The sequence below is a fragment of the Arachis stenosperma genome, chromosome 7 (assembly GCF_014773155.1).
Source record: "Arachis stenosperma cultivar V10309 chromosome 7, arast.V10309.gnm1.PFL2, whole genome shotgun sequence".
In the NCBI taxonomy this organism is placed as follows: domain Eukaryota; kingdom Viridiplantae; phylum Streptophyta; class Magnoliopsida; order Fabales; family Fabaceae; genus Arachis; species Arachis stenosperma.
In genome coordinates, this window is record NC_080383.1 from 21,715,336 (window position 1) to 21,729,131 (window position 13,796).

Consider the following 13,796-nt stretch of genomic DNA (forward strand, 5'->3'; position numbering starts at 1 on the left):
GAGATACAACAACAATTGGGTGATATATAAGTGTGAGAATCCGTTACTATTGTGCACTTCGAGCGTAAGTTCGTTGTCCGAGTTGAAAAGTTTGATATTGAGCAACCTTGGTGGCACAGGAAGAAGAGAGATCAGAAGGGTGAGGTATAGGTTACTAGCATCGTTGGATAATAGAGTTTTCCGGTTTTGACTATTTCGGCTGCTCGGCGACGACCATGTGCGACTCATGTTCAACATCTATGGGAGAATCATGGAAGAACAAGTGATGGAGCTTTCCGCCGAGGTTGGTGATGTTGGTGGTGGTGGTTCTGTACACTCGACATTTGTGCAGGATGACCCACTTCTCACACCACCACCGATTCATGTTGCCATACCAGTGGAAGACATGGAGGTGGGTGAGAAAGACTCCGACGAAGAGTACGTTGTGGATAGAAACGATAGTAATTCTTTTGAATATGATGAGGAGGAGGAGTTTGTACTGGAGATGTCGGCCGAGACAGCGGTGCGCTATGTCCCCTCCCCTCCGGATTCTGGCACTATCAGATGTACCAAGTCACTATCATACATTGGATCTGGATGCCATACATGAGAAATCTCCTATCTCCAACACCGGGAAAGAGGATTACAACCTAGACGGTGGAGTGGAGTTTAGGGTCGGCCACATATTCAAATGCTGAGATGCAGTAATGTAGGGTGTAAAGAACTACAATATTCGCAAAAGTGCTTAGTACCAAGTGCTCGAATTAGACCGATTAAAGTACCATGTGCATTGCTGTCAAGCTGCAAATGGATGTCTGGTGCGCGAAATTGTGATCACTACAACTTCGCACAACTAACCAGCAAGTGCACTGGGTCGTCCAAGTAATAAACCTTACGCGAGTAAGGGTCGATCCCACGGAGATTGTTGGTATGAAGCAAGCTATGGTCACCTTGTAAATCTTAGTCAGGCAGACTCAAATGGGTATAGTGATATACGAATAAAGCATAAAGATAAAGATAGAGGTACTTATGTAATTCATTGGTAGGAACTTCAGATAAGCGTATGAAGATGCCTTCCCTTCCGTCTCTCTGCTTTCCTACTGTCTTCATCCAATCCTTCTTACTCCTTTCCATGGCAAGCTTATGTAGGGTTTCACCGTTGTCAGTGGCTACCTCCCATCCTCTCAGTGAAAACGTTCCTATGCTCTGTCACAGCATATGGCTAATCAGCTGTCGATTCTCGGTCAGGCCGGAATAGAATCCAGTGATTCTTTTGCGTCTGTCACTAACGCCCCGCCTGCTAGGAGTTTGAAGCACGTCACAGTCATTCAATCATTGAATCCTACTCAGAATACCACAGACAAGGTTAGACCTTCCGGATTCTCTTGAATGCCGCCATCAGTTCTCGCCTATACCACGAAGACTCTGATCTCACGGAATGGCTGGCTCGTTTGTCAGGCGAGCACTCGGTTGTCAGGCGATCAACCATGCATCGTGTATCAGGAATCCAAGAGATATTCACTAGAGCCTTGGTTGCTTGTAGAACAAAAGTGGTTGTCAGTCACCTTGTTCATAGGTGAGAATAATGATGAGTGTCACGGATCATCACATTCATCAGGTTGAAGAACAAGTGATATCTTGGACAAAGAACAAGCGGAATTGAATAGAAGGACAATAGTAATTGCATTAATACTCGAGGTACAGCAGAGCTCCACACCTTAATCTATGGTGTGTAGAAACTCCACCGTTGAAAATACATAAGAACAAGGTCTAGGCATGGCCGAATGGCCAGCCTCCCAAAGTGAGTTCAATCATAAAAACATGATCGAAAAGCTCTCCAATACAATAGCAAAAGGTCCTACTTATAGAAAACTAGTAGCCTAAGGTTTACAGAGATGAGTAAATGACATAAAAATCCACTTCCGGGCCCACTTGGTGTGTGCTTGGGCTGAGCAATGAAGCAATTTCGTGTAGAGACTCTTCTTGGAGTTAAACGCCAGCTTTTATGCCAGTTTGGGCGTTTAACTCCCATTTAGGTGCCAGTTCCGGCGTTTAACGCTGGAATTTCTGAGGGTGACTTTGAACGCCGATTTGGGCCATCAAATCTTGGGCAAAGTATGGACTATCATATATTGCTGGAAAGCCCAGGATGTCTACTTTCCAACGCCGTTGAGAGCGCGCCAATTGGGCTTCTGTAGCTCCAGAAAATCCACTTCGAGTGCAGGGAGGTCAGAATCCAACAGCATCTGCAGTCCTTTTCAATCTCTGGATCAGATTTTTGCTCAGGTCCCTCAATTTCAGCCAGAAAATACCTGAAATCACAGAAAAACACACAAACTCATAGTAAAGTCCAGAAAAGTTAATTTTAACTAAAAACTAATAAAATATACTAAAAACTAACTAGATCATACTAAAAACATACTAAAAACAATGCCAAAAAGGGTACAAATTATCCGCTCATCACAACACCAAACTTAAATTGTTGCTTGTCCTCAAGCAACTGAAAATCAAATAAGATAAAAAGAAGAGAATATACTATAGACTCCAAATTATCAATGAAACTTAGCTCCAAATTAGATGAGCGGGACTAGTAGCTTTTTGCCTCCGAACAGTTTTGGCATCTCACTTTATCCTTTGAAATTCAGAATGATTGGCTTCTCTAGGAACTCAGAGTCCGGATAGTGTTATTGATTCTCCTAGTTAAGTATGATGATTCTTGAACACAGCTACTTATTGAGTCTTGGCCGTGGCCCAAAGCACTCTGTCTTCCAGTATTACCACCGGATACATACATGCCACAGACACATAATTGGGTGAACCTTTTCAGATTGTGACTCAGCTTTGCTAGAGTCCCCAATTAGAGGTGTCCAGGGTTCTTAAGCACACTCTTTTTGCCTTGGATCACAACTTTATTTCTTTCTTTTTCTTTTCTTTTTCTTTCTCCCTTTTTTTTTGTATTCACTGCTTTTTCTTGCTTCAAGAATCATTTTTATGATTTTTCAGATCCTCAGTAACGTGTCTCCTTTTTCATCATTCTTTCAAGAGCCAACAATTTTAACATTCATGAACAACAAATTCAAAAGACATATGCACTGTTTAAGCATATATTCAGAAAAAAAAAGTATTGTCACCACATCAAACTAATTAAGCTAGTTTTAAAGATGAATTTGAAATCCTGTACTTCTTGTTCTTTTGTGATTAAAAACAGTTTTCATTTAAGAAAGGTGATGGATTCATAGGACATTCATAACTTTAAGGCATAGACACTAAGACACTAATGATCATAAGACACAAACGTGGATAAACATAAGCATAAAAATTTCGAAAAACAGGAAAATAAAGAACAAGAAGATTAAAGAACGGGTCCACCTTAGTGATGGCGGCTTGTTCTTCCTCTTGAAGGTCTTATGGAGTGCTTGAGCTCCTCAATGTCTCTTCCTTGTCTTTGTTGCTCCTCTCTCATGATTCTTTGATCTTCTCTAATTTCATGGAGGAGGATGGAATGGTCTTGGTGCCCCACCCTTAGTTGTCCCATGTTGGAACTCAATTCTCCTAGGGAGGTGTTAATTTGCTCCCAATAGTTTTGTGGAGGAAAGTGCATCCCTTGAGGCATCTCAGGGATCTCATGATGAGAGGGGTCTCTTGTTTGCTCCATCCTTTTCTTAGTGATGAGCTTGTGGTCATGCCTTCTCAGTTGAACCGGCTTCCCTCTTGAATCTCTCTTTCATTGAACGCCCTCTTCATAAATGTCTATGAGGACTTGGTCCAACCTTTGATCAAAGTTGACCCTTCTTCATGGCCACAACTTCATAGAAGTGGTCTTGATGCACCCTTGAGATGAATCTCTCCATCTCCCATGACTCGGAGGAGGAGGCTTTTGCCTTCCCTTTTCTCTTTCTAGAGGTTTCTCCGGCCTTGGATGCCATAAATGGTTATGGAAAAACAAAAAGCAATGCTTTTACCACACCAAACTTAAAAGGTTTGCTCGTCCTCGAGCAAAAGAAGAAAGAAGAGAGTAGAAGAAGAAGAAATGGAGGAGATGGAGGTGGCTTTTATGGGTGGGTTTGGGAGGGAAAGTGGTTTGAATTTGAATGGTGAGGTAGGTGGGGTTTTATGAAGGATGGATGTGAGTGGTGAAGAGGAGGAAGGGATTTGATAGGTGAAGGGTTTTTGGGGAAGAGGAGTTGAGGTGATTGGTGAGTGGGTGAAGAAGAGAGAGAGAGTGGTGGGGTTGGTGGGGATCCTGTGGGGTCCACAGATCCTGTGGTGTCAAGGAAAAGTCATCCTTGCACCAAATGGCATTCAAAATCACGTTTTGAGCCATTTCTGGCGTTAAACGCCGGGCTGGTGCCCATTCCTGGCGTTTAACGCCAGGTTCTTGCCCTTTTCTGGCGTTTAACGCCAGTCTGGTGCCCCTTTCTGGCGTTAAACGCCCAGAATGGTGCCAGACTGGGCGTTAAACGCCCAACTGCTAGCTTCACTGGCATTTAAACGCCAGTGGATTCTTCCTCCAAGGTGTGCTATTTTTCTTCCTGTTTTTCATTCTGTTTTTGCTTTTTCAATTGATTTTGTGACTTCTCATGATCATCAACCTACAAAAAACATAAAATAACAAAAGAAAATAGATAAAATATAACATTGGGTTACCTCCCAACAAGCGCTTCTTTAATGTCAGTAGCTTGACAGATGGCTCTCATGGAGCCTCACATTTTCTCAGAGCAATGTTGGAACCTCCCAACACCAAACTTAGAGTTTGAATGTGGGGGTTCAACACCAAACTTAGAGTTTGGTTGTGGCCTCCCAACACCAAACTTAGAGTTTGACTGCGGGGGCTCTGTTTGACTCTGATTTGAGAGAAGCTCTCCATGCTTCCTCTCCATGGTGACAGAGGGATATCCTTGAGCCTTAAACACAAAGGATTCTTCATTCACTTGAATGATCAGTTCGCCTCTATCAACATCAATCACAGCCTTTGCTGTGGCTAGGAAGGGTCTGCCAGGGATGATGGTTTCATCCATGCACCTCCCAGTCTCTAGGACTATGAAATCAGCAGGGATGTAATGGTCTTCAATCTTCACCAAAACATCATCTACAAGTCCATGAGCTTGTTTTCTTGAGTTGTCTGCCATCTCTAATGAGATTCTTGCAGCTTGCACCTCAAAGATCCCTAGCTTCTCCATTACAGAGAGAGGCATGAGGTTTACACTTGACCCTAAGTCACACAGAGCCTTCTTGAAGGTCATGGTGCCTATGGTACAAGGTATTGAAAACTTCCCAGGATCTTGTCTCTTTTGAGGTAATTTCTGCCTAGACAAGTCATCCAGTTCTTTGGTGAGCAAAGGAGGTTCATTCTCCCAAGTCTCATTTCCAAATAACTTGTCATTTAGCTTCATGATTGCTCCAAGGTATTTAGCAACTTGCTCTTCAGTGACATACTCATCCTCTTCAGAGGAAGAATACTCATCAGAGCTCATGAAAGGCAGAAGTAAGTCCAATGGAATCTCTATGATCTCATTTTGAGCTTCAGATTCCCATGGTTCCTCATTAGGGAACTCATTGGAGGTCAGTGCACGCCCATTGAGGTCTTCCTCAGTGGCGTTCACTTCCTCTCCTTCCTCTCCAAATTCGGCCATGTTGATGGCCTTGCACTCTCCTTTTGGATTTTCTTCTGTATTGCTTGGAAGAGTACTTGGAGGGAGTTCAGTAACTTTCTTGCTCAGCTGTCCCACTTGTGCCTCCAAATTCCTAATGGAGGATCTTGTTTCAGTCATGAAACTTTGAGTGGTTTTGATTAGATCAGAGACCATGGTTGCAAAGTCAGAGGGGTTCTGCTTAGAATTCTCTGTCTGTTGCTGAGAAGATGATGGAAAAGGCTTGCCATTGCTAAACCTGTTTCTTCCACCATTATTGTTATTGAAACCTTGTTGAGGTCTCTCTTGATTCTTCCATGAGAAATTTGGATGATTCTTCCATGAAGAATTATAGGTGTTTCCATAGGGTTCTCCTAGGTAATTCACCTCTTCCATTGAAGGGTTCTCAGGATCATAGGCTTCTTCTTCAGATGAAGCATCCTTAGTACTGCTTGGTGCATTTTGCATTCCAGACAGACTTTGAGAAATCAAATTGACTTGTTGAGTCAATATTTTATTCTGAGCCAATATGGCATTCAGAGTATCAATCTCAAGAACTCCTTTCTTCTGATTTGTCCCATTGTTCACAGGATTCCTTTCAGAAGTGTACATGAATTGGTTATTTGCAACCATTTCAATTAGCTCTTGAGCTTCTGCAGGCGTCTTCTTCAGATGAAGAGATCCTCCAGCAGAGCTATCCAAAGACATCTTGGATAGTTCAGAGAGACCATCATAGAAAATACCTATGATGCTCCATTCAGAAAGCATGTCAGAAGGACATTTTCTGATCAATTGTTTGTATCTTTCCCAAGCTTCATAGAGGGATTCTCCATCCTTCTGTCTGAAGGTTTGGACTTCCACTCTAAGCTTACTCAATTTTTGAGGTGGAAAGAACTTTGCCAAGAAGGCATTGACTAGCTTTTCCCATGAGTCCAGGCTTTCTTTGGGTTGTGAGTCCAACCATGTCCTAGCTCTGTCTCTTACAGCAAAAGGGAATAGCATAAGTCTGTAGACCTCAGGGTCAACCCCATTAGTCTTGACAGTGTCACAGATTTGCAAAAATTCAGCTAAGAACTGATGAGGATCTTCCAATGGAAGTCCATGGAACTTGCAATTCTGTTGCATTAGAGAAACTAATTGAGGCTTAAGCTCAAAGTTGTTTGCTCCAATGGCAGGGATAGAGATGCTTCTCTCATAGAAATCGGGAGTAGGTGCAGTAAAGTCACCCAGCACCTTCCTTGCATTGTTTGCATTGTTGTTGTTTTCGGCTGCCATGGGTTCTTCTTCTTTGAAGATTTCTGTTAGGTCCTCTACAGAGAGTTGTGCCTTAGCTTCTCTTAGCTTTCGCTTCAAGGTCCTTTTAGGTTCAGGGTCAGCTTCAACAAGAATGCCTTTGTCTCTGCTCCTGCTCATATGAAAGAGAAGAGAACAAGAAAATGTGGAATCCTTTGTGTCACAGTATAGAGATTCCTTGAGGTGTCAGAAGAACAGAAAAATAGAAGAAAGAGGTAGAAGAATTCGAACTTAATCAGAGAGAGTTCGAATTGTGCATTGAGAAGGAGTGGTACTCCATAAATAAAAGGATGTGGGAAGAGGGGAAGAGAATTTTCGAAAATTAATTAAAAAGTTTTTTTAAAAATCATTTTGAAAAATTGATTGATAATTTTCGAAAACTCACAGTGGAAAAGGAATCAAGTGATTTTTGAAAAAGATTTTGAAATTAGAAGTCAAAAAGATTTGATTGAAAACTTATTTTGAAAAAGATGTGGTTAAGAAGATATGATTGGTTTAAAAAAAATGTGATTGAGAAGATATGATTTGAAAACAATTTTTAAAAAGATTTGATGAAAAATTAATGACTTGCCTAACAAGAAAAGATATGATTCAAACATTAAACCTTTCTCAACAGAAAAGGCAACATACTTGAAATGTTCAATCAAATCATTAATTGTTAGCAAGTATCTTTGAAAAAGGAAAGAAATTGATTTTGAAAACATTTGATTGAAAAGATATGATTTGAAAAAGATTTGATTTTGAAAAACTTTGAAAACTTGAAAGAAAATTGATTTGAAAACAAAATTCTCCCCCTTGTGCCATCCTGGCGTTAAACGCCCAGAATGGTATCCATTCTGGCGTTTAACGCCCAAAATGCTACCTTTTTGGGCGTTAAACGCCCAACCAGGTACCCTGGCTGGCGTTTAAACGCCAGTCTGTCCTTCTTCACTGGGCGTTTTGAACGCCCAGCTTTTTCTGTGTAATTCCTCTGCTGCATGTTCTGAACCTTCAGTTCCCTGTACTATTGTCTTGAAAATTGAACCAAGATCAAATAAACAATACATGCAAGACACCAAACTTAAAATTAGACACTAGACTCAAACAAGAAACATAAAATCTTTTTGGTTTTTATGATTTTTAAAGTTTTTTTGTGCTTTTTTCGAAAATTATATGGAAATAGAAAATAAAAGTTTCAGAATTCTTAATTTGGATTCCAGGAATCATTGCAATACTAGTCTAAGACTCCGGTCCAGGAATTAGACATGGCTTCACAGCTAGCCAAGCCTTCAAAGAAAGCTTCGGTCCAAAACTCTAGACATGGCCAATGGCCAGCCAAGCCTTAGCAGATCATTGCTCCAAGAGCAAGATTGATGGAGATCAACAAGCTCTTGTGATGATCAGTTGAAACCTCGGTCCAATAAGATTAGACATGGCTTCTCAGCCAGCCAGATTTCAACAGATTATCATGAAACACTAGAATTCATTCTTAAGAACTCTGAAAAAAAAAATACCTAATCTAAGCAACAAGATGAACCGTCAGTTGTCCATACTCGAACAATCCCCGGCAACGGCGCCAAAAACTTGGTTCTGTTGCCGGATTTTAGCACTGATGTTACCGGACAAAGAGCTTGCTCAAAACTCGAACAATCCCCGGCAACGGCGCCAAAAACTTGGTGCGCGAAATTGTGATCACTACAACTTCGCACAACTAACCAGCAAGTGCACTGGGTCGTCCAAGTAATAAACCTTACGCGAGTAAGGGTCGATCCCACGGAGATTGTTGGTATGAAGCAAGCTATGGTCACCTTGTAAATCTTAGTCAGGCAGACTCAAATGGGTATAGTGATATACGAATAAAGCATAAAGATAAAGATAGAGGTACTTATGTAATTCATTGGTAGGAACTTCAGATAAGCGTATGAAGATGCATTCCCTTCCGTCTCTCTGCTTTCCTACTGTCTTCATCCAATCCTTCTTACTCCTTTCCATGGCAAGCTTATGTAGGGTTTCACCGTTGTCAGTGGCTACCTCCCATCCTCTCAGTGAAAACGTTCCTATGCTCTGTCACAGCATATGGCTAATCAGTTGTCGGTTCTCGGTCAGGCCGGAATAGAATCCAGTGATTCTTTTGCGTCTGTCACTAACGCCCCGCCTGCTAGGAGTTTGAAGCACGTCACAGTCATTCAATCATTGAATCCTACTCAGAATACCACAGACAAGGTTAGACCTTCCGGATTCTCTTGAATGCCGCCATCAGTTCTCGCCTATACCACGAAAACTCTGATCTCACGGAATGGCTGGCTCGTTTGTCAGGCGAGCACTCGGTTGTCAGGCGATCAACCATGCATCGTGTATCAGGAATCCAAGAGATATTCACTAGAGCCTTGGTTGCTTGTAGAACAAAAGTGGTTGTCAGTCACCTTGTTCATAGGTGAGAATAATGATGAGTGTCACGGATCATCACATTCATCAGGTTGAAGAACAAGTGATATCTTGGACAAAGAACAAGCGGAATTGAATAGAAGGACAATAGTAATTGCATTAATACTCGAGGTACAGCAGAGCTCCACACCTTAATCTATGGTGTGTAGAAACTCCACCGTTGAAAATACATAAGAACAAGGTCTAGGCATGGCCGAATGGCCAGCCTCCCAAAGTGAGTTCAATCATAAAAACATGATCGAAAAGCTCTCCAATACAATAGCAAAAGGTCCTACTTATAGAAAACTAGTAGCCTAAGGTTTACAGAGATGAGTAAATGACATAAAAATCCACTTCCGGGCCCACTTGGTGTGTGCTTGGGCTGAGCAATGAAGCAATTTCGTGTAGAGACTCTTCTTGGAGTTAAACGCCAGCTTTTATGCCAGTTTGGGCGTTTAACTCCCATTTAGGTGCCAGTTCCGGCGTTTAACGCTGGAATTTCTGAGGGTGACTTTGAACGCCAGTTTGGGCCATCAAATCTTGGGCAAAGTATGGACTATCATATATTGCTGGAAAGCCCAGGATGTCTACTTTCCAACGCCATTGAGAGCGCGCCAATTGGGCTTCTGTAGCTCCAGAAAATCCACTTCGAGTGCAGGGAGGTCAGAATCCAATAGCATCTGCAGTCCTTTTCAGTCTCTGGATCAGATTTTTGCTCAGGTCCCTCAATTTCAGCCAGAAAATACCTGAAATCACAGAAAAACACACAAACTCATAGTAAAGTCCAGAAAAGTGAATTTTAACTAAAAACTAATAAAAATATACTAAAAACTAACTAGATCATACTAAAAACATACTAAAAACAATGCCAAAAAGGGTACAAATTATCCGCTCATCAATGTCCATGGAGTCTCTGTGTTGTCTTCCGACAGAACCTCGGATATTGGTGAGTTCAAGTTTAATTGAGGTGTACTTACTCATTTATGATTGCTATATGTTGAGTAGTTTCCAACCATGGATGTTTTATTTCATTAGGGAGGTCTGGAGGGTTGGTGGAGCGCATACTTGTCTAGCACCCACCATGTCCCAAGACCATTGACAGTTGGATAGCAGCCTCATCTACAAGGTCATCCTGTCGTTGATACAGTCCAACCCATCCGTCAGCATCCCTGTCCTGCAAGGTGCAGTCCAGCAGAGCTATCACTTCAAACCCTCCTACAGAAATGTTTAGATGGCGAAGCAAAAGGCAATTGCACAAATATATGGGGATTGGGAGGAGTCATACAACAAGGTACCGAAACTGCTTTGCAGGCACTGCAGAATTGTTGTCTCGGAACTATTTATGAGCTCAGGGCCGTATCTTACTATGATGGGCACCTTCTGGTCCGCGACTGTAACATGTTCGACAAAGTATTTTGGGTTTTTCCATCATGTGTTGAGGTTTTCAAGCATTACAAGTCGTTTGTTTCTGTTGATGGCATGCATTTATATGGCAAATACGGTGGGGTGTTGCTTATTACAGTGGCACAAGACGACAACAGTAATATCCTTCTTATTGCTTTTACAATTGTGGAGTCTGAGAGTACGGAGTCATGGTCATTCTTCTATACTAGTCTGAGACGACATATTACCCCATAAGAAGGCCTGTTAATTATCTCTGATAGATCACAGGTGATCAAGGCTGCAGTCAGGGCTGATGATAGTAGTTGGCAACCTCCAATGGCGTTCCACGCTTATTGTATTAGACACATGGTAGCAAACTTCATGTCTCATTTTAAGTCATCCGAGGGCAGGCGATACCTTATAAATTCCGCTTATAGTCCAAGCAAGGCTGGGTACGAGTGGTACATGGATGCCTTGAGAGGTTTGTCGCGAGAGATGGCGGACTGGACTGCTCGTTTCAACAAAGAGCAACACTGCGACAGCGGTCGGCGATTTAGACATATGATAATAAATCTGTCGGAGTGCATTTAAACTCTAAATTTATAATTATATAGTTAATAACTTAATTACCAAAAAATGATAAACACAACCCTAGAATTACTATTTTCTATCAGTGACCTATTCCTAATGATACAAATTATATTCTAATTTTTAGCAAATACCCTAACCATGGTTATACATATATGGGATTACATAAAATAATAACTACATTCCTAGAATTATTAATTTATACCAGTGACCTATTCCTAATCATACAAATTGTATTCGAGTTCTTGATAAGATCCCTAACCATGGCTATACATGTTTGGGATTACATAAAACTCAAGAAAATAGAACTAACTGCAAAGTCTTCTGCCCCATCGTAGTGCCATGTCGCATTCAGCTGGTTGATGTCACGATCACGTGCATCTGTGCGCGCCATCTTCGTATTACTCGATAATATGGTCAGAAAGAGGTAAAAGAGAGGAGAAAGTGGTCGAAAGGTTCAAATTGGGACCCAAAACCTCTCTGTCAACGAAATGTATATATAGGTGTCCCCCTGCCTTATCTCGTTTACAATGTAAACGAGATAAGTATGCACGTATCTCGTTTATACTAGCATGCACGTATCTCATTTACAGTGTAAACGAGATACGTGCATACTTATCTCATTTACATTGTAAATTAGATTAGGGTGGGGAATGGATTTTAGTAATAATTTTTATAATTATTTATTTCAACAATTAAAACATTTATTTTATTTATTTAAATAAAAAATTCTCTTGTAGAGGTTGAGTGGGTAGCTTAGGGCAAAAGAATTGGAGATTTTTTTTAGTTTGTAATTGTTAAATTAATTATAAAAGACAACTCAATAATTAGCTAAAGAAACATGCCATATTATCAAAATTTGGTGGCCACCTGAGCATCTTTCTCGTGGGAGATGTGCTCTGGTGAGTCAAGGGATACGCTTGCCAATTTTTAAAATATTTCAAAGACCATTTTGTTGGTATCATTATTCAGATACTATTTTGTCAGCGCCAGAATATTTCAAGTAGCGAATTGGTATTTACTTCTTAATTATTTTTATTTTTTGGATAGAGTAGTATTTTTGGTAGTTCGGATCAAATTCTAGTTTAGTCTCAACTATTTTAAACATTCTATGTTAATCTTAAAAAGTTTTAAACATATTAAATGTTGTTTTACCGTTAAATTTGACTCGAATAATTAATGAAAAAGCTTTTACATTAGTGATCATTGGTAGGTCAATTTTCTTTAGTATTGATATAAACGTTGTATTGGCTCTATAACATGTTTATTGTTCGTGTCAAATTTAACTGTAGGACAATATTACACCCATTTGAATTTTAGTTTTTGAGAAAATAATTGTAGAAATTTATTAATCTAATTATTTTAACGGAAGAGGACCATCATGATATTTCAGAATGATTAGGGGAGTAGTTGAAAAAAATGGACTAACCTGAGTGATCGGACTAGAAAATTGGCGACCCGGCTTCTAGGCCGGTCTAGTCTGAACATTGAACTGGATAAAGAACAAATCCAGTGAGAATTAGGGGTGAGCACGGGTCGGGTTGGTTTGAGTTTAGTGTGAAATTAAAACCGAGCCAATTGAATTGTAATTGGTTCGGTTTAATTTGGATTTACATTTTTTTGTGTATGTACCTGAACCAAACTAAACCAATTAAGAATGGATTGGTTCGATTCGGGTAATTGGATACCCGATGAAATAGAAATTTATAAAAAAAATGAAATTTTTATCTTAAAAATTTCGTAAGTACAATAAACACATAAAATTAATAGAAATAATCCAAACATATTAAACACCAAATACATTAAAAACTAAACGCATTAAAATCCAAACATATTAAATACTAAACACATTAAAATCCAAACATGTTAAACACAAAAAACACATTAAAAGCGGAATACAAAAATGCAATAGAGAGAAACTCAAAATCATTAAAAGATATATATATTTTAAATTTTTATTTTTTTATTTAACTAATACATGGTCAGGTCCACGGGTTGATTCGGGTTCCGCACCTCCAGAACCATTACCCGGACCAATTACTAGAGGGCGTCATTGGTTTGGTTCGGGTCAGACCTGATTACCCATTAATTCCAGAACCAATTTACTTGGTTCTGATTCGGGCGGATAATCAAGTACCCGCTACCCGTGTTCACCCCTAGTGAGAATCAGTTTGACTCGGTCAGATTTTGCAAAAACCGATGAACCGATAGGTGTGAGGATTGGTTTAGAAATTTTTTAAAATCACGTCGTTTGTAAAAAGACCTAGGCTAGTTATGAACCCACCCCATCTCCCAGCTCTTCTCTCCTTCTCACTTTTGGAAACGGCACACCACACACGGAGGCACAGCACTAGCAGCTCACATCGGTTCACCGCCACTGGACGCTTGCCGCCGTCGCCGTGCCTCTCGCCGGGTTCTCCGAATCGTGTGCTTGCGAGTCGTATCTCGCCCCTCTCCTCCGTCTGTGCTGTGTGCTCGGCCTATCGTGTCTCGCCGCGCCTCCGCCGGTGAGTGCTCGAT

General features: G+C 40.7%; 1 non-coding gene across 1 annotated transcript; it reads left to right on the forward strand.

Annotated features, from left to right (window-relative positions):
* Positions 1–6,371: 6,371 nt before the first annotated feature.
* On the forward strand, positions 6,372–6,479 carry LOC130942863 (small nucleolar RNA R71). Its single transcript, XR_009071410.1, has one exon. It is a non-coding gene; the product is annotated as a small nucleolar RNA R71 (small nucleolar RNA).
* Positions 6,480–13,796: the final 7,317 nt, after the last annotated feature.